This window comes from Polypterus senegalus, chromosome 5 (genome assembly GCF_016835505.1).
Source record: "Polypterus senegalus isolate Bchr_013 chromosome 5, ASM1683550v1, whole genome shotgun sequence".
In the NCBI taxonomy this organism is placed as follows: Eukaryota; Metazoa; Chordata; class Cladistia; order Polypteriformes; family Polypteridae; genus Polypterus; species Polypterus senegalus.
The window spans coordinates 39,698,983-39,719,101 of record NC_053158.1 but is presented as its reverse complement, the minus strand read 5'-3'; the positions used below and the strand labels follow the sequence as shown (position 1 = coordinate 39,719,101).

Below are 20,119 nucleotides of genomic sequence, written 5' to 3'. Positions count from 1 at the left end.
GTCAAACTATATAGAGATGCAATTGTAAAAATCATAGAAAGACTGTAGCAAACAGAAGCACTTCTCAAACACATGGAGCCAAGTTCCTGCAGTGATCTATGTGTGTGTCTGTGTCTTCTGTTGTTGAGCTCATGACAATATAAAAACTAATCACTAAGTTTATGTTATCTTATGCTACTGAGCTGCTGAAGAGATAACAGCAATGTTAGCTTTTTATTTGCTCTCACTGTCAAGTCTTTTGCTCAGTTTCTTTTGCTCTCTCCTTGTCTGTTCATAGTACTTTATGCATTTGTTTGATACATGAGGAAAAGTTTTTTTGGGACACTGCAATCCCATCTGCTTAAATTGCACGAACTGGAGGAACTGAGGTTAGGTGTTTAAGAAAAAGCACCGGCATTGTCTGGTCCCACAAGACAAATGTGAGCCTTACTGTCATTACCGTCTAGTACTATAGCTGCCATCTGATATTAAACTGTACTTGGGCTACACTGTCCCTGCTTCACAAGTGACATCCAGCTTAAAGTCATTCTTGAAGTTTATTATTCATCTGCTCACAGCACATTACCAAGTCAACTTGTCAAGTGATACCTGATTTTGAGGGCCAAGAGGGTCTTTTCATTATAGTAGATCCTTGTAGGAGATTTTACTTTGTTGGCCACCAATCCAGAAGGATTGTGTTCATGTTTATCTTTGCTACAAACTAGCATTCAGGCTTGTCCAAATGTTCCCTTTCCATTTTTTTTATAAAAAAATTGATAATAATACCACCTAAGCTACAATGTTTTAAAAATGTTTCCTTTCTTTTTGCATGGAAGTTCCCAAACCTAAAAACTAGTTTCAGTATCAACATCTGTCTTTAGTACTTAGCTGAAAATTTGAAAACACACATTCCATTAAGATGAACATTGCAATTTAAATTAAAATGTGATAGGTGTAATTTACACCAATTAAAATTTAAGGAAGATTCAGGCAGCATGTAGGAGAAGGGGTCAGGAACAGATTTGACAACTATAGCTGACATTTAAATTAATATACTGTGAGGGATAGCTGGGACCCTTGTCTGGCTGGAATGCCCTCATTATTGAAGGACAGGTGGAGACAGCATGCATAGGGTATTGTCTCCCGGAATGCTAGATGGCTGCCCCCTGGGTTGCAGCAGCGCCCGAGATTCCCACAGGGCATCATGGGAACTGGAGTTCTTTGGCTCAGCCCTGTTGGGTGCTGCCAGAGGATGCTGCGGGGACTTACAGCTCTACTTCATAGGGCTCCCTCCTTAACCGGAAATGTTCTAAACCTTCAGGACACCGGAAGTACTTCCGGGGTTTACTTGAATTGAACTTCCTGACATAAGTCCAAGAGCCAGAATTCGGAGGAAGAACGATGAAGCTTGCCAGGAAAAGCGGACGAGGCATCAGCTGAGAGAAAGAGGAAGAAAGAGAAGAAGAAGAAGAAGAAGTAGGAAAACAAAGACAGAAAGTATTACTGTGCTTTGTAACTGTGGTTGTAGTGTGGGAATTGCTTACTGAAGAGTTCCCTGTGAATAAAATCCTCTTGTTTGCTGTGACTTGTGTGCGAGCCTGTCTTGTGTTGGGTGTTTAGGGAGCTGGAGTGCCCCCTTGGTCGCCACAATACATGCAGTATACTGTACAGACTTTTTTGATTTTAAAAGGCAAGTGTGGGCCGGCATCTTGGTTGGGATTGATAATCAGTTACCTGGCCAGAAGGCCCTCATAACATAATAATGGATGCAAAACATTGGTGGACGGGCATCTTAGGTAGTGATGTGTGACTGGCGAACCATTTGTTCTTTTTGAACGATTCTTTTCAGTGAATGATACAGATCAATTTGTGAGCACGAGGGAATGAATCTGTTTAGAGTGGCTCAGTAAGAGTGCTAAAGCGCATGTAGGTCCTGCATGATGTCATCAACATTGTTTGTTTAAAGTGCATGGACAAGAACCACCTGAATCCTGAGTCTCGACTCGCTTCTGTTATGATTCTTTTGAGTTCAATCAGTTTCAGTATTGACAAATGAAAACTTTGTCATTGATAAATTTCTCATTTATCATACAAGTACAATACAGCAACAAAACGTTACATTAGAATGCATTCACTATTTTGTTTTGAATAATTCATTATTACAATTATTTAAAATGAACATACAGTATAAACAGCATTAAAACTAATATGTGTATCTCCCTTTGTGCATTTAATAAATGAGCCACACACAATTGAACCTAATTTCTAACAATTATTTGCTTTCACTTTCACTGTAGCGCACACTTTTTTATGTTTCATTGACTGTACTGTATACAGTATGTATCTTTACCTGGTTCTTTTAAATTCAAACTGAATGATTACCTGAGAGCCAGGTCCATGATTCTTGTTCAGTTGATTCGTGAACTGAATAATTACACATGAACAAGTCACACGATTGTTGTTCACTTGGAATTATTTAATGCAATGTCTTATTTTAATTAAGCATCTTAAATGATGTGTTGTCATGCTTTGTGTGCCAAAACATGTGAAATATGTTAAATATAAAATGAAGTATATCTACATACACATAAATAAAGACGATCATTTATTAATATTAAAATGTATATACTGTATTTATAAAGAGATCAGATGAGGATTCCCCCTCAAGACTTTATGTACTGTATGTACCAGCATCTAGTCCTAAAATTTAACCAAATGAATCCAATAAATCAAAAGAATCGATTCACTTAAACAAATATTTTGAAAGAATCAATTAAAAGTGAATCAAAATGTCCACTAATCCTGGACCAGGATGGTTGGTATTCCTTTTCCTGGTTGGGATGACATAATGGAAGGATGGAGGGAGAATTCTTCACAGGGCCAATTTTCTCCCCCTCTGCTGGGACTCCTGTGTGGACACTAATAGAGCTGCATGGGAGTTATAGTCCTGATGCGCAGACCTGCTGGGATACTTGGGTGCAGGCTGGAGGGTTGCCAGGAGAGGACATCTCCAACTTAAAGAGAATCCATGGTCCAGAAATGCGCACTTTGTGCAATGCTATGGCACAACAAGTACTTGTAGGTCTGGCATAAAAGGAGATGCTCTGCCTCACTCAAGTGAGCTGGAGAGAGTTGGGAGAGAAGAATGCTCACCTGGAAAGTAATAGAGGAGGAAAGATGAAAATGATCGGAATAGAATAGAATGGAATACTTTTGGATGATCGAAAGGCCAGTAATAAGGTACCTGGCTCAATAAAACCCAGGACATTAAACCATTGTGAGTTATACAATAGTGGAGTTTTGGGGTCTAAGGCACCTCTTACTGGGCACATTACCCATTTACGCTTTTGTCAAAACAATAGATTGCGTTACATTTGTATCATTTACTTTGTATTTTTGTGTACATCAAGACTGTATTCATTGCCACTCTTATGTCTAAGTGAAACAAATAAAAATGTAGAAACTTTCATTGGGTGGGGATCTCAAATTAATTTCTGCTTTAAAGTATTATGTTGAAGAATGTGACTCAACCTGATTTTCTGGTGTTTCGCCCACAATGATCAAAACAAAGATTTACAAATAGCAGTGTAGTCAAGCAATGAACCAATCAGCTATAATGTTACTGATTGTAGGTTTGATGTTTCTGTTGTTTAATTTTTATAAGTTGTTTATTATCTTTACATTTTACTGTATTGTGGAGTATTGTGGAGTTTCCTGCTGTCCATCGAGTACTTTAGCTTCCTTTACAAGATAGATGTAACTCGGTTTTGACAAAAGCACCACTGTAATCTGTAATCTTATACATTACTTCCTGGATTAGCCACATTGTTGATCCTAAATTGACATTTTATTTTCTGTGTGTCTGATGTGGGTATCATAGTGTGAAAAAGCACATCTTGCAACAGGTTTAATGACATCATAAAAGTCAGAGCAGAAAGGTAAAAAGAACCAAAATATGTTGGGGAACATTTCAGAACAAGAAGAGGAAGAGTAGCCTGGGCAGTGCTGAGGTCAAAATATGGGAGAAAGAAATCATTGGTGACCAAATCAAAAGGATGTTTCAAACAACATGTCAGATTGTAGTATTTATTGTTGAGAATAGAGAAAAAAAAGTTGCCATGCATTCAACATTCTGGCTGTATAGCTTTTATCAGTCACAGCTGATACGTTGTGCCTCTTACCTTCTTTCATTTTCAATGTTGAAGTAACTGAAGAAACTCTGTATAAAGAAATGATTGGTACTTGAATATGAAATATCTAAATTACCTTTTTAAATGTATTGTAAGTTAATGAAGTGGATAACATCTACTTGAAAACTTGAGTGTCTAAAATCAAAAGATTTCATTTATGGAATATAAGCCTTTCTCTAACCCGGTGATTCCCAATGTGGGGTGCACGCCAATTCAAGAATTTAGGTAAGTTAAACAATTTTTAAAATGAAAAAAAAACAGAAATTTACTTGTAAAAAATGATAGAAAAAAAAAAATTATTTTTATTTTTTTACAGAGACTTTTATATATTTATATAAGTATAGAAGGGATGGTGAAAAACCCTTTAATTTATGATTTTACAACCGGCTTCGGGTTTTCTACTTAGAAATCATTTTTACCATTGAAATAATATGAATTGTAACAATGATTATAAAATTTTGCAATATAACAAAAATATAAAATGATCCAAATATTACAGAAAAAGCTGTAATTAAAGTTATTTTATATTTATGAATATCACGTCTCTTATTATATGTTTTCAAAACTGTATTTGCTGTATTTTCATATCACTCCATATTATATGTTGTGGATATAGGGGAGCCTGCAGCCACTACTTGGGTTGCCAGAGTCGGGAGGAGGTGGATGAAGAGTGTGATTTGGGGTGATTTTTCTTTGTATTTTGGGACTGTGTTGTGCCTGTGGGGTTCACGTGGAAGACGTGCCCCCCCAGGTGAAGAAGAAAAATGAATCTTTTTGTTTATTTTGCCCGTGCCTCTGGTGTCAGTCTGTATCGGGTCGGCGCCAATCTCACAATATATACTGTATATATATATTTTTGAACAATTTCTTAGTGATTTCTTTGTCAGTACTTCAACTATTCTTTCCCTTTTTAGTTTCCATGTTCTTTGGAAGCTTGTTTAGACCAAATGAATGACATTATGGGCTTCCTCCACGTGAGTAGGAGTTCACTTTTTGAATAGGTAATAATAAGAATAAGGTGTATTTTACAGTGGGGGGACATTATGATTTTAGAGAGGCCTAGGTGGGGCATGGCCAAAAAAAGGTTGGGAACCACTGCTCTAACCCAACCTATTTGTACGAGTATCTCCTGGCTATCCTGAGATATTTTTATGAGATATCTACAATCAAGCAAACAATACACAAACAAAGAAAATGCCCTCCTTTAAAACACAATATGCTTGCTAAAAATGATGAAAAACTTGAGATGTCAACGCTGCAATCAAAAGTAAACATATACTGTATATGAATAATTGAATTATCTACCTGAATTTAGCTGAAAGATAAGCTATGTGCACTAAAGAGATGGCAGTAGATTTTGAAATTATTAGTCATAGGATTTGACTGTAATGTCAGGAGCGTCTGCATGAAATGACACTTGGTATAAATCTCTGTTTTATGAAGGCAGGAATGTTTGCTGAAGAATTTACAACTGCAAGTTTCTAGGGTCTCATACATTTTTGTTTATCTAAGCTTAATGGGCACAGCCGGTGCCAGGGTAATTCATTAGCGCCTGTAAACAAATCCATAGAAGCAAAGCAAACATTTCCATCGATCAGTTAAACTTTTCCAAACAGCAGGAAGTAAAGCCTTTTTGTCTTGCAGGATACTGTCACACTTTCTGCTGTCTAAACAAAAGTTTCCCTTTGCTGCAAGCACAACATAATCAAATGATTACATAAGTATGATTTTTTAAAGCACGCTGTGGGTGCCCCAGAGGAAGGAAAGGCATTCTGGCCGGTGTAAAAGAAAGTTTTATACCCAGCCAGGACACCATAATGGAAGGACTGGGAAAATGGATTCACCAGGAGCAGGTAATTCCCTCACACAGCAGGTGGCAGTGTTCCTCAGGGCTAAATCAGGTTAGGACACCCACAGGGTTGTATAGGAAATGGTGTCCAGAAATGCAACCCTGTCACTTTGGGGGCGCTGTCAGATGAGGACTGCCCTGGTTTTCATATGACCCGGAAATGCTCCTGATAACTGGGACAAGAGACCAGACGCAGTTTCTCAGGTTGGACTTAAAATAAAACCTGCTGCCTCATTTGAAGGGAGTCAGAGTCGGGAGGCAGTGGGATACACTCTTGAAGGAGTGAAGGAGAGAGAAGTAAAGAGAATTAAAAAGGCTGTATATTGGCTGTAACTGTAATAGTAATGAGCTGTTTGAATTAAAAACCCTTACATTTGCACCTGGAGTTGTGTTGAGTCATGTGTATCTGGGGTTTGGTGGCTCGGTGGTGCCCCTTACTGTTCACAAAGCTTAGCAGAAAAATAATTTACAATTTCAAGTTGAACCTGCATTTTCAGAAACAGGCATTTTACTCAGGGTGGATGAAAATATGAATTAGCTTTCACATTGATTCAGGTGTCACACACCGAAAATTTAAAGTAGTCAGTGCCATTGAACTATCTATCTATTCACGTATAAACTATACGAAATATATTCCATTTTTATAAGCAGTGATAAACTATGCTTTAAAGGGAATACTGATTTTAAATAATATTAGCAGACAAATGACAGATGTAAGATGATGTCAAGTTTGATTTTTTACGCCACGGTATTAACAAAGGATTCTTGCTAGTCTGAAAGGTGCCTGGAGCAAAAGGGAACTCAAAGGGAACTCAAAGGATATCTGATGAACAAACAAGAATCTGACTAATAAAAAGTGTAGCTAAGAAGGAGCAGTGGCCAGATGGCACATCGTTACGATGCAAGTACCAGTAAAATGCACTTTAGATGTCAAAGGATGAAGTATGCCAGTAATATTTATTTAAGAGTTTTCATTAACCCAAATGGCATTTTAGCTTTGGCAGTAAAATATGGAAGATAAAGTTCATAGCACACTTCTTAAAGAATCTATTATATCACAATATTATCAGTAATTTGCTGAATGGATTTATTTTATATTGCAGGCATCATCAATGCATGTGTGAATTACTATTATAAAAGACACATCCCCTTAGGCAAATGCTATTTGCTCTTGAGATGTTAAATAAATCATCAGTAAGAGCTACTTAATAAAATTGTGCATTTATTTCTATTTCATGAACATAATGGGATCATAGGAAATTATACAGTAGTGCTCAAATATTGACAGGTGATCCCATAGCTACAGTAGTGAAGTAGTGGAACACCTTCCTTATCATATCAGACAAGACAATATCAAAACTGTTTTTATTCCTAATAATAAATCACTGTATCAGAAAGTGATATCCTCACTGGTGTGTATAACATAAACACTGACTAACAGATGGAGGTGTGGTGATGCAGAGCTTCACACTGCTGGCTCTCGGCTGTACGATTTGGCCTTGCTTACGTGAATCTTTTTGCCGTATGACTACTTTACTCTGCTTTTTCACTATGCGTCTGATAACAAATCTCAAAGAAAAACTATACTTTTGTCTTCTCAGCTATGACTTTTGCTCAGTATTTGATATGTCCGTATATCTTCTGCAGACCTAACCCCGTGAGCCAGAAACAGGCTTGAAGAATTTGACACAAATATACTTTCACATATTACAAAAAACAGTGATTTACTAGATAAGAAATTAAACTGAGCATATGATGGAAATTTGGAAAATAATGGTTAAGAAAATAAAGTTGAGGGTTGTTATAAACATTTAGACATTTATAAGTTCAGTTACTGAGGCATGTTTATTAGTATTTTTGCACAACATCTGGTGGGGCTGTACCTTACTGATCCTTAATGCAAAAATGGCAGTGTTCTAAACTTTGATGCTTATACTGCTTGTTTATGACAAGGACTTTGTTGTAGGAGTGTGTCCAAATAAACACATGCCCAGATGTGGCACACATTTACTGTATAGTATCCGGGTGCCTTCTCAGTTTAGAACATTAGAAAAACTCAGCAAAACAAAGCTTGCCAATCCTGTCTTCAAAAAACATCAAGGTGAGTTTTGAAGGTATCTGAAGTCCTACCACACTATTTGGTAATTTACTCCATGTGCCTATGGTCCCCTGTGTGAAGAAAAACTTTTGTGTAAAATGTACCCTTAAGAAGTTTCCAACTGTGTCCCAATGCTGTTAAATTGCTCTTCAAGTAATTGCCCAAATCTACTTTACTGTTCATTTTCAAACCCTCTAAATCCTGGTCAGGTTAAAGAAGGGTTGGAGAATAAACAGGAGAGTGCAATGGGGACAGGTTATGATGAAGCACATATAATAACCTGTCTTCCTCTTCCAGCTCAAGAATGGCATCGTTCAGAAGAATAATGACTTCACTTCTGGAGCCACCCCTAAAGTAGGACTCTCACTCCTTTCAGCAACATCCCTATAAAAACATGGCAATGGCCGAAGTCGGTGCTCAATCTTGGACCCACAACTGCTGGAGCTACACTAGCCAGCATAAGTCTAGAATGATGATTAAGTTCTGCAACTGCTTTTTTTGTTGTTGCCTTGTTTTTATTAAAATATCTGCTAATAAACAGGGAACTCAGGGAGGCTGCAATATTTGATCATGTTGTGTGCAGTTAGTTCCCTAACAGAAATATTGTAACGGTGTTCTTTTTAGAACATTGCCTCTTCAATCTGCAGTTGTTCATTTTATAAGAAGACTCAAGTGAGTTAACATGTTGCACAGTTTGTGAGACTGACATCATTGCCTTGCAGTCACACATGCATGTCTTATGAGAGTGTATGCCAAATCAACGTGGAAACTCTGTCTTTATTTCAATATTTATTTCTTGTAGAACATTTCCTAACAAGAATCAGCTTCATGATACCCCAAATAACAAAGATGGTCACAAGGTAGATTACTAGATAATTCAAATTCAAGGTGAATCACATAGACGTTCGAGGCTCGGAGTGAAGCTCAACTATCTAAGACAATGCATTTTCAGTTGTATTGAAAGACTGCCTTTAGCTACAAATGTGCATTCATCAAGGCTCTGGGTGTTCCTAGGCTTAAATCCACACATCATAAAAAGATATAAAAATAACATAAAGAATAATTCAAAATTCTCAAACCCAAGTCATAGATGTGTGTGGCCAGAGCCTCTTGAAAACTTGATTGCAAGGCAGGAAGTAGCCCTGAGCAAGATGGCGGTCGACCCCAGAGACCACCCATACACACACTCACAGAGTCAATATGGACGTGCCGATAAAGCCAAGGCTACATCCACACTATTACATTCTCATTTAAACAAAAATGATTGCAATCCACACTAGCCTTTGCACATCATTTACATTTACGTTTATTTGCTCGGCAGATGTTTTAATCTGACGCGAATTACAAAAGAGGTAATCATAATCAAGCAACATTGTTCTATTGCCTGTTTGTTCAGCAAGTGTAATAGGAAAGGATAACAAAAGTTGCATGCCACAAATGAAAAGATGTAATGACTAATAAATTTACAATCATAGATTTACAATCTAATAAAGTATCTCCATCTACAATAAAATAACCAAAAATGTATGTGACATATACGTACACCTACACTGAGCATATGCACATCCTCAGAAAAATCCTTAAAAGGAAGGTAACAATGCTGGACATGGAATTTATTGCAAAACTGTAGTGACCAGTAAATTATTATGGAAACCAACTTTTCTATGTCAAATATGATTTTTTTCTATGAAGGTTGACCAGTCAGGCAATCAGACATTGTAACGAGTGGAATCCGGTAACATAATAAGCAAAAGCAAATTAGAGAGCGATTATCTTCTGACTTTTCAAAAGCCTATGCTTTCATCCATCCATATTGTAATACCAAGCTAGCGTTTTGTGATGCAAACGGCACTAGAGAGTGTTTTCAAGAGTCTCCATTTTCAGGGGTTAAAAGTGCTGAGGTGGGGTGGATGAAAGGTGAAAACGGGAACAAAGTCTGTGTTTTTAAAACAAAATGCAGTAGTGTGGAGGCAGCCTAACTCGCAGGGGCTGTAGTTGGAAAACTTGAATGCATGGGGGAGAAAACCAAAGACAAAGAAAAACTTAGAATATACAGCTATTTTTTTCCAAAACAACATCAAGTCAAGTTTTAAAAGCCCTAAAGTACTACTCTCTATTCCCTAAGCAATATCTGTCATTGACAAGTTTTCATCTGTGTCCCCATGTCCTTGTTGAAGAAATTAATTTAAATTAACAAATGGCATCTACTGTACTAATTCCCTTCATAATTTTAAAAACTTCAGTAATGTCACCTCCTAATCTCTGATTGCGTATTAATTTAAAATGAAAATGTTTTACTCAATCTTTAATATTTCATAATGACTTGTACTTCTTAGAATTCTGGAATCAGCTTAGTTGCTCTTCTCTGGACTTTCTTTAGCGCTTCAATTGTTGTTGTTTTTTGTAACAAGCTGAGCACAGTACTCCAGACAAGGCCTCATTAACTAATGTGTGATATAGCTTAATTTCCCTTGAATTTTACTCTACACACTGTGCTATATAACTAATGATGAGTGAAACAGGCAAGTGTCAATTTGCATATGGTTTTTTGAACCTGACATTAAAATTCCTTTCCCTGTAGCAAAATTGTTTCTTCATTGTCTTCTTCAACTTCTTCATCTTTTCCCATATTTCATGTGGGGTCAATGTGCTTGATCAACCTTCTCCACACAGCTCGGTCCTGCACCTCCTCGCCAGTCAAACCCTTTTCCTTCAGAAGTTTTTGTTCTTTATCCATCCACTTCTGCTTTGGCTTCCTTTACTTCCCCTGTACTTCCATCCCCATCACTCTTTTGCCCACATATTCATTGTCTGTCCTCATCACATGTCTGTATCATTTCAGTCTACTTTCCTACATTTCTGCCATATCTAACTTCTCCTGCACTCCCTGAACTGCCCATGTGTCTGCTTCGTACATCATTGCTAGTCTTACCACTGTCTCAAAAACCTTACTTTTAAACCTTGCCTTCATAATCTGATCACATAAGGTTCATGATACAGTACCGTCTTCCAATGGTTCCATCAACACTATACTCTATGTTATCTCTGCATCTAGCTTTCCATCTTGGTCTACCACTGAGCCTAGATATTTAAATGTATCCACTCTTTTTAAGAGCTTTCCCTGTAGGCTAACTTCAAAATCCTAATCACCATTAATCTTTATTTATTTTGTCTTCTTTCCATTTATCTTGAACTCTCTATGTTCTAGTACCATTCTCCAATCTTCAGACTTCCTCTTCACTTCCTCTTTCCTGAGCTACACAACAAAATATCATCAGCAAAAAGTCTGCACGAGGGGATTGGTCTTTTAACTCATGACTCAACACACCCATAACTAGGTCAAAGAAGTAAAGATCCCTGGTGCAGACCTACTCTAACTGGGATCTTGTCTGTTACCCCAACAGTGCCTTTAACCCAAGTCCTCACTCACTTATACATATCCTGGACAATCCTCACATACTTCTCTGGTACTCTTTTCTTTGTCATGCACCTCCAGACCTCTTGACATGGCAATCTATCACAGGCCTTCTCTAAATCAATAAACACCAAATGGAAACTTTTCTGTTTTTATTGATGCTTATTGTATAAGCTGTCACAATGCAAAAACTGCACACCTTGATCCTCTCCCTGGCATAAAACCAGACTGCTTCTTCCCTTCCCTAAGGTGTTCTTTTCCCTAAGTCTTCTATAACCTTTTCCTAAATTTACACCGTGTGGGACATCAGCTCTATCCTTCTATAGTTTCCACAAATCTGAAAATCACCCTTCTCTTCATAAATGAATACATTCACACTGTTCCTCCACTCCTCTAGTATTGCCTCCTGTTCATATATCTACTGTCATACATTCCACAAAACATCTAACCCCTTTTCTCCTAAACGTTTCCACATTTGCTTTTCCATTTTCATTCTTTTTAGTGTCTCCTCTGCTTCCTCTCCTTATTCTTGGTGCTAGCCCTTCATTTGGGACTTCATATTCAAATACTACCCTTGGATTTTTTTCATCAAGTACCTCTTCTATCTATTCATGATCCCATCATGCTCACTGAAGGCTACACCTTGCTCATCTTTCGCCAGCTTTATCTGATTAAAATCATTCCCAGCCTTGTTCTTGGCCTTCACTGTTCATGTGTCTACAATTTTTCATATAAAGGTTTCTGCCCAGGCTCTTTCCACTGCTTTCTTGTTTGTCTGCCTATAAATCTCTCTATATTCCTTCTTGCCTGATTGGTACCATTTCCTCTTAGCCTTCTTTAGCCTTTATCATATCCAACACTTCTCTGTTCCACCACCAGGTTTCTTTGTCCCCAGGTGGGCTACATCCTGTTGTCCTTCCAAACACCTCTTCATCTACTCATAATACAGCTTTTCTATTCTTCACCCACCATTCCTCCACACTCTTAAATGACTGCGAAATCACAAAACTCAATAAAGAGTTTTCTGCTGTTCTCAAGTTTCTTGTGGGTGGTAAACAAGGATTATTTTTCCCTAAACCCTCGTTCACACTTGTGTTCTTTTCTTTAGCTGTATGAATTATGAAATCCAAACCACACTGGTAAAATCAGTTTTTTTTATTCCTCTATTTCACATCACCACGTTGGAGCACAATACTTTTTTTTTAAAGTTTGACATACTGCACATTTTCTACACAAAGACACTGAAATGCGCCACTGCGCACGTTAATGTGTTGTGTACAAAGGAAAACTCAGCACTGCCAACACCCCCTCACTGTTACCTGGCAACTGACGTATCCCAGTTGAGGATGAATTCATAACACTGCATCTTTTCAGCTTCAACTGCCCCACCATGCTGCCCAAAAACATTACCCAAAAAGATGAACAGAAATGCATCCATCAGAAATAAAAACATTTTTCTCCTAATTCAAAGTGACTGTTTCATTGATGACAATTACTCTCATTTCACACTGTAAAAAAGTTTTCACATTAAGATCAGTGTGAACAATGGAAAACGTTACTCCTTGAGTGTGTTGAAGGTAAAACTCAACAAATATCAGTTTTCTGCCCCTGTTTCCAAACGGCACAAATAAAGATAGGATTTCAGTTCCAGCACTTCCCACTCAAGGTCCGCTTGGTGTTAGCAATCAACCTATCAGCATTTCTGAAACCTACACAAGGACACCCACACAAACATGAGAGGAACTGCCAGCTCTACACCTCTCAGCACTGTAAGGTGGCCATAGGACCAACATACCACCTGCTGAAGTCTGTAATAGCTCAAACACAAACTTCTGCTTTAATCCCCCACGTAAAGAAGTGACCGTTGAGGAAGTAATATACAGGTGGTCTAATTGTAAGAATGCAGAAATAACTGTAATTTAAACATTTGATTTTTCACTAAAATCAAACTAAAGACCTCCATGCAAACAAAATCATGTTCAAAACATAATTCAGTATGAAAGATAAATCAAGATGTAAATGTGGCTGAATCCACTGAGGCATAAGTGGTCCAGACCAAAAAAGCAACTGTAATTATAGCTTTACATTGAAAGTTGATATGCCTACCTAATTCTTAGTAGTCAGAGGAAACCAGAAGAATTGGGACTGAGAGCGAGGAAATGATCAGCCTCCGTCTGGAAGGTGAGTTAGGCAACTGTTCCCCACCTTTTGTACATAACAGCACAAGCTGCGTCGCATGTTTGTGCGTACATCAGCTGTGACTAGCAACTGTAAACAGTTTGGGTGAAGCCTGCCAGCGGTGAGAGGGTTCAGTTTATGTTACCATGTTCTGACAAGGGCCAAATCTTGATAAAAGTGTATACATGTCATGTTTCCTTATACTCATCAGTGATATAGCACACACAAAAAGTAAAAATATTTTTTAAAAATTGTTAAAACACACTATACACATATATGTATATATTTGTAGACTATACATGCATGCTGTATATATATAATATATATACTGTATATATATATATATATATATATATATATATATATTATATAACATATAATGTGACATAGTATGTGGCAGCCTGCTCTCCCAACTCGACACATTAACAACACAAGCACAAGTCCAGAACAACACACAGCTTTTAGTATAGCACAGTACAAGTAAAGCACAATCAGCACACAGCAAGCACTTTTCTTCTTCTTTCTCTCTCTTTGTCTGCCTCCTCCTTCATCCAGCAAGCTTTTTCCATCTTCCGCACGACTCTAGCTCTTGGAGCAATGGTAGCTGGCTCCTTTTATGTAATACTCGGAAGTACTTCTGGTGCCCATAGGCTTGGTCCAGAAGCATTTTTCAGTAAGGTGGGAGCACGATAAAGCAGGGCTGCAGCACCTCCAAGCAGCACCCTGGAACCCAACAGGGCTAAGCCATCAAACTCCAAGATCCCAGCGTACCCTTTGGGAAACCACGATGCTGTAACATCCCAGGGAGGCTGCAATCTAGTGATCCATGGAAGATATGCCATGAACATGCTTTCTCAGCTGGTCCTTCCATTACAAAGGCGTCTCAGCCAGGTAAGTACAGTGAAACCTCGCTATATCGCGCTTTGACTTTCGCGGCTTCGCTCCATCGCAGATTTTAAATGTAAGCATATCTAAATATATATCACGGATTTCTGAGGACAATGGGTCTTTTAATTTATGGTACAAGCTTCCTCAATTTGTTTGCCCAGTTGATTTCATACAAGGGATGCTATTGGCGGATTGGTAAGAAGCTACCCAATCAGAGCACGTATTACGTATTAAATAAAACTCCTCAATAATATAAGATATGCTTCCCGCGTGTTGCTTCGCACACTTAAAAGCTCTAACAGCCTGTATTGATTTTTGACTGTTTGCTTTTCTCTGTCTCTCTCACTCTCTCTGACATTCTCTGCTCCTGACGGAGGGGGTGTGAGCAGAGGGGCTGTTTGCACAGAGGCTGTTTGCTTAGAAGATACAGACGGACGCTTCTCTAAAAAAGGCCGAAGGACTACCTTCACATTGATCCCTTCATTGTGGCAGCTTTATTGCTGTGCTACGCATACTTAAAAGCCCAACAGCCCTATGGATTTTTGATTGTTTACTTTTGTCTCTCTCTCTGACATTCCGTGCGCTCCTTTGAAGAGAAGATATGTTTGCATTCTTTTAATTGTAAGAAAGAACTGTCATCTCTGTCTTGTCATGGAGCACAGTTTAAACTTTTGACTAAAAGGTGTTATTTCATGTCTAGAGGGCTCTAATAATGTTAAAAAACGTATTTAGAAGGTCGTAAACAGGTTTTCTATGCTCTAACTGCGAAAATAATAAATTTATAAATAAAGAATCCTACTTTGTGGAAATTCATTTATCTGTCTGGAGCGGATTAACTGCGATAAACGAGGGTTTACTGTATAACTGTGCGGAGAATATTTATAAATAATGTGGGAGAGTTTCTAAGGGCTTAAAATATATAAAAATAACCATACAAACATATGGTTTCTACTTCGTGGATTTTCACCTACCGCGGGGGGTTCTGGAACGCAACCCCCACGATCAAGGAGGGATTACTGTATATACAAATAATATATACAAGTATAAAAGTATATGAAGGGTATTAAAAAGTTTTGAGTCTGACCTGTTTTGCTAAACACAATTAAAACAAACAACAATTTAAAAAAAAATTTTGTGAACACTAAATGTTGTAAAATTCACCAAGCTTTTCTATACCAATCAAATAAAATGTTTTGTCTTGTTTGTGTAACCCTTTCCCCATAATTGGCTTGACAACTTCATTGTTGGCAATAGGGTGGATGTAACTTCTCTTTGAATTCTCATTTTCACCAAGCAGCCTTTCTATACCTTTTGGTGTGAACAGGAGCATTGTGAAGCAGAAGGTAGGTGGTCAACAGCTTTCTTCTCCGATTTTTGCACACTTACTGCTAAGAAGGCAATTCCAAATAGACAAGAGGGCACCAAACATAGATCCAGGGTTTAAAATCTCTAAAAGCACTCGGGTTTCTCCTCTCTGGTTTTTCTCCTTTTTTCTCTTGATACAGGGTACTGTCACTTAGTGGCCTTGACATGAAACTATTGGACTTGTACTCATCCTTCCTGAATGAGCACTATGATCTCAGGGCTATTGTGACTTCAGGGCCAGAGCATTCCTTCCATCCATCCATCTATTAATTTGTCCATGAGTCCATTATCTGAATTTTCCCATTCAGAACCAAGGGCTTCATGATTCATTCCAGCAACAGTATTCACTGGACAAGAGCAAATATGTATTGTGGTGGACAGCCCAGCCCTTTGCCGGCCGGGACACCTCCATGCTGGGAGGACCAGAGGCCTCATGTATAACGCCGTGCATAGAACTCACACTATACTGTAACACAGCGTAAGCACAAAAGCGGGAATGTGCATATGTACAGAAAAATCCAGATGCAGGAATCTGTGTACGCAAACTACCACGTTCTTCCGCTACATAAATCCCGATCAGCGTGAAAAGTAATGCACGTACACACGCCTGCTGTTCCGCTCCAACTCTTTCCAGAATTATGCCTCTTTGAATATGTAAATCAATATCAATAGCCTTTAAGCTCAGCGTTCTGTGAAAAGACAATGGCAAAACCACAAGGAAAAATAGAACAATTTCAGCAAATACCAAGTGGAGGCAAGGAAAAATGTACTATTTGTTGGTTTAAACAGTAGTATAAACAAGAAAAGGAAGTTGATCAAGTAACATAGAGTGTTGGAGAAACTTGAAAGCTGACGTTCTCAAAGTCGCAGTGTCCGAAATAAAAAAGAAGTCACATATCAAAGTCGCCATGGAAAGGCGAGTTGTAGCCCACCCTCTGAGTGTCATACGAAGGCTTATTAGGGTACAGAGAAAAAAAAAGGCACAGAGTGGGGAAAAAGCATGAAATGTCAACTTCAATCTCAAAATTTCCACTTTAATCATGTAGTTTATTTTGTCATTAAAGTAGAACATCATAAACTTAATCTTAAAATTGTTTGATTTACTAGTTTCTCAAATCCCATTGTAACTAAAGTAGCACGTTAAATGCTTTGTTTTGTATTTAATCTTCTATGTGCTCTATATGTGTGAATCACTACGTGCTTCTTAAACCGTCTTTCTCTTCCTCCAACAGGACACAGAATCCATTATATTCGTGATATTACAGCTCTCTGAATAACTAAAATACTGAGATGTACACGTGATATCATTTTCATGATGATAGGAGTTAAAGCACGTTATTAAACATGGGAACACGGTGGCGCAGTGATTTTGCGTGACCTTCGATAAAATAATTTATTGCAGCAGTACTGTCTCTTTCAAACGTACTAACCTCCAATTCCTGTCCTTTCTTTCTCCAAATACCCAATCGCCACACAATCAGCTGTGTAACAGACGTTAAGCCATTTGTAAGCTTATAACGCCGATTCTTCAAAACTTTTAAGGAACATTGAAATATCTTCGCAGTACGTGCTTAATTATTCTATCCTTCATGCCAGTCCCAGTGAAGCATACAGTGCGAAGCATGCAGGAACAATCCGTGAACGGAGCGCCAGATCCTTGCTAATGTAGCTACACCGTGTCCTTTAATTATTAACAATGTAGATTATTTAAATAACATTAAAGTTTTATCTGTATAATATAATAGATATATTTTGCTGCATTTCATCTTAAAAATAATATCGTCATCATATGTAAATACAAGCTTTATAAAGTGGCTCAGGTTGTGCAATATTATAACTGTATCGAAGTTTACAGTGAGGTGATTGTACTTATAAGTGCAAACATTTCTACAAGGAGCACTTGATGGAGTGATTAATTGCGTTTAGAGCTCTTGGGATGAAACTGTTTCTGAACCGCGAAGCCCGTATAGGAAAGATGTTTGGAAGCATTTGCCGTGTAAGAATCAGTTCAAATAGGAAGCATGGCTGAGGCAGCGTGTGCTTGATACTGTATACCAATAATTCTCTTTCCGATCAGCTGCTCCGAGTGGTGCAGTGAGAGCCATATGGAAAAAGATGATCTGCTATGGCAACCCCTAACGGGAGCAACTGGAACAAGAAGAAGAAGGTGCAGTGAGAGTAACAATGCTAAAGCAGCTATGGTATTTAGAATAGTTTGACCATTATGTTGTTACAGGTTAATTACAATCAGATGCATTAAACTAATAAACAATATGTGATTAATTTCAGTGTATTTATAAAGTCACGTCAGGGATGTGGATCTGAAAAAGAAAGATAAACCACACAGGAACAGTAGCATTACTTTAACGTTGGGTGCTGCCAGTCTGCAAAACCGAGCAGAGAACTTTTGTACGACAAGGTATGAGGTAAAGTGGAAATGTGCGTGGCCTTACACCAAGTTTAGGTTTTATAAATCACAATTTGAACGTGGAAACGTTTGTACGCAACATTTCTGTGCGTACGCACCATTAATACGAGGCCTTAGGGGAGCAAGCGTGGCCAGAGGGTTACCTCCCCCAGACCGCTAGGTGGCAACACCATGGGTTGCAGCGGTGCCTAGGACTCCCGCAGGGCTCCATGGGAGTTGGAATTTGGTACAGCCCTTTTGGGGTCTGTGGGCACTAACAACAACAACAACAACATTTATTTATATAGCACAGTTTTATACAAAAAAACTGTAGCTCAAAGTGCTTTACAAAATGAAGAATAGAAAAATAGAAGACACAATAAAAAATAAAAATAAGTCAACATTAATTAACATAGAATAAGTAAGGTCCGATGGCCAGGGTGGATAGGGGGTGCTAAAGCAACTGCTGAGCCCTCATGGGCAGTTCTTCCACCACACCTAGAAGTGCTGCTGGAAGTAGGTCATGAAACACCTGGAGCACTTCTGGATGCCTTATATAAGGGGAGAGCAGACACTACTCAGTGAGCCAGAGTAGGAAGGAGGAGTGGAGGAGAAGAGAAGAAAGAAAGAAAGAAAGAAAGAAAGAAGAAAAATTGTGTGTTGTGCTGTGCTTGAGACTGTGTTATACTTGTGGGGAATGTGGAAGGTGTTTCCCACAAGGGAAAGAGAAAATAAAAAGCCCTGTGTACTTTGGAGTTGTGCCTCTGCATCTCTCTGTGCCAGGTTGGGGCAGTCGGTGCCCACCTTGGAGGTCCACAGTATATACTGTATACTGTTACAAGGAACTCATCTACCAATATGGAGGTATGGTAAAAAAGAAAAGGAAGCAAAGAAGAAACAGAAAACATTTCCAGAATAATGCATCTGTTAATAGGAGGCCCACAGTATTTGAAACACAAGTTAATAATTGTTAGAGGTTTGACCTACTTCTCATGTTTCCATACAGGGGAATTATAAAGCGTTATGTGTTATCCCACATTGTTAAAGAAGAACAGGTCACAAGAACAAATGACCGAAAGACCAACAAATGAAGACCTTTCTTAGAGGCTAAACAAATTGACAGTTTAAGGCCAGAGCGCAAAGCATGAGTAAAGTGAAGGAAAAAATTCAAACCAAGATCAAAAAACCTGTCTTGAAAATACGTAAAGTAAAGTTCTAATCCTTTGTCTAGAACAATTTCTCTAAATATTGTAGCACAAAGCTTTGTTTAAAAATAATCCAAAGCAAAGATGCAGACTACAGTGAGGTGCTCTTTTAAATACAATGCCAGTGGATCACAGGTTTAGTAATGGGTGGCATTGCTGAAAACAACATGTGTACATCTATAAGAAAAAAATACCAATTGAGTGCATGAAAATGTTCTTAAAAAGGCATTGTTCATGAAAATTATACATTAACGCTATTGAAAACATAACAATAAAAAAACCTTGCTTAATCCAACAAGATGGTAACCTGACCCAAATGTTACTGTACCTCAGAAATATTTACTCCATGGGCACTAATATGTGGGGATTGCCAGAAAATCAGGTCACAAGACTTTCTGGGATTCAGGAATTCTCCTGAAATTGCCTCTATGACGGAGAATAAAGCTGCCTCTTCTCCAGAGGGAGACGGAGCTTCGAGTCTGGAGATGAGACGGGCAAAAGCTCCTTCAGAAAGAGGGGAAGTAGGGCCAGAATCGGTGAGTTGG

At 38.3% G+C, this 20,119-nt stretch overlaps 1 protein-coding gene across 1 annotated transcript in view; it reads right to left on the bottom strand.

The window, feature by feature from the left end:
- Positions 1 to 13,704, bottom strand: part of LOC120529864 (lipoxygenase homology domain-containing protein 1-like) — a 419,576-nt gene extending 405,872 nt beyond the window's left edge. The window contains exon 1 of the mRNA XM_039754083.1: positions 13,638 to 13,704. The gene's annotated coding sequence lies outside the window, so the exon portion shown is untranslated. The remainder of the gene's footprint in view (positions 1 to 13,637) is intronic.
- Between the last annotated feature and the right edge of the window lie 6,415 nt (positions 13,705 to 20,119).